This window comes from Microtus ochrogaster, linkage group LG3 (genome assembly GCF_000317375.1).
Source record: "Microtus ochrogaster isolate Prairie Vole_2 linkage group LG3, MicOch1.0, whole genome shotgun sequence".
NCBI classification, from domain to species: domain Eukaryota; kingdom Metazoa; phylum Chordata; class Mammalia; order Rodentia; family Cricetidae; genus Microtus; species Microtus ochrogaster.
The window spans coordinates 41297517-41299515 of record NC_022029.1 but is presented as its reverse complement, the minus strand read 5'-3'; positions in this window follow the sequence as shown (position 1 = coordinate 41299515).

The window sequence follows — 1999 nt, the reverse complement described above, 5'->3', positions numbered from 1 at the left end:
TAAACATTCAAATACATGAGCCAATTGGGACCATTCCTATTCAAACTACTACAAAGTGTTTCAGAGGCCTTGATTTAGCTCATTATACTAATTTGTTCTGACTTCTATAACTATGAAATAATTTCGTGTTGTCTTAGGCAATTAAAGTTGTCTCAGTTTCTTATCTCAGCCTCAGCAAGTGCACAGGAATGGACTTGCAGGTGAGCTTGATGTTGCAAGCATAGAGCATCCACAACAGACTGGAGCGGAAGGGCTGAGCAGTTGCTGAGTGAAAGAGAAAAGAATCAGGTTGTTATATGGGGCTTGAGATGCACGGGTCAAAAATTGTTCTCTCCTCTTGTTCTTCCTAAATTTTAGGGTCACAGAAAAATCAAGATGCTGCAGTTTCAGACAGTCGGTAATTTGCACACTACATAGGACATTTTCTGCACAGTGACAGAACAGTTGCACCGAGGTAAAAGGAGTAATTATGCTTGCATTTAATCTATGTTTGAGCTGTTCTTGTTTGTTAAGCCTTTGTAAGCCTGCAAGGACAAATTTAACTGCACACAATCAATTATTTAGAACTATGGAGAAGGCTTTCTGAACCAATTCCCACAGAGCACATATTTCCTGAATCTGAATTTTCCATCACTGCCCCAGGGATGTGAAAGAAGTTGGACAAGGCGCAAGATCTCCCCTAGGTTCCCATTTGTGAAATTTTGCCCAGTTCATCAGCACAAGCTGCTAGAGATACCGGTTCAGTTTCTCATTTTCTCTATAGCTGGCAAAATGAGTGAAGCAGCTTTTAACGAAATGACAGGTGGGCATGGGTTGTCTTTGGAAGATGTATACATGTGGGCAAGGTTGTGGGGCATTTTCTTAATTTGGTGATTGACACAAGAAGGCTAAGTTTAATCGTAGTTGTACCACCCTTGGCCTGGTAGCCCTGTGTGCTGTCAAAACGTCACCTGAGAGGGTCATAAGAACAAACCAGTAAGTAGTACTCATCCACGGCCTCTGCTTCAGTTCTGGCCTCCAGGTTTCTGCCTTGAGTTCCTGCCTTAACTTTCCTTGATGACAACTATAATGTATAAATTTAATTGAATAGACCTTTTCCTTCCCAAATTGGTTTTGGTCATAGTGTTTCTTCACAGCAATAGATACCCTAAGCAAGACCACTTTTGCCAGGAAATTCTGTAGTAGAAAAATAAGAGGTTTGGAGCTGAAAAACATTGGTGTTTAAATCCTGCCACCTACATGGTATAGGGAAATACTCTTAATTTGAAATTTATTTATCTATGAAAAGTCTTAGAGATTTAGGAGTAATAGGTTTAAAATGGGTTGTTGGCTCGAAAGCACTCAGCTCAGCAGCTTGTACTCCCTCAATGCTGACATTGAGTTCTTTCCCCTTGCTTTTCGCTCTTCGTCACTCGGGACAAAAAGGCTGCTGGAGTAGATGCTGTGGAAGGCTGCAGAGGAAGCAGACTGGTTCTAGAATTCGGGAGAAATTCAGACTTTGACTCCTGCTCACAGAACTGAAATGCATGGATTTGACTGGGAGGCTGATGCCCAAGAAATGAATACAAAGTTTGGATTCTGGCATTTCAGATTAATCTAATTGGTTCTTTTGACATGCTGGCAAAAGAGAGATGTCACATAACAAAATATCTACCTGACTCCCTAAAACACTGGGTACTACAGTAAGAGTGCAAAAAGGGGCTGAATGGTGATCTACGCGGAACCTTCCATGCTTTGGGAAGGTTCACATTGAGGATTAATCTGGAAAAGTTCACTCCTAAGCTACTCTTCATTAGGGTTTTAGAAATCCTCCTTGTCTACTTAGTTGTTGAGGATTTGTTTTTGGATACCGTTCTAGCGTTCTAGCTTTGTTGTTGTTGCTGCTCTGATAAAGATCATGACCAAAGGCAACTTCCGTAAGAAAGGGTTAGTTTCTTTTTTATGTATTTATTTATTTATTAAAGATTTCTGTCTCTTCCCCACCGCTGCCTCCCACATC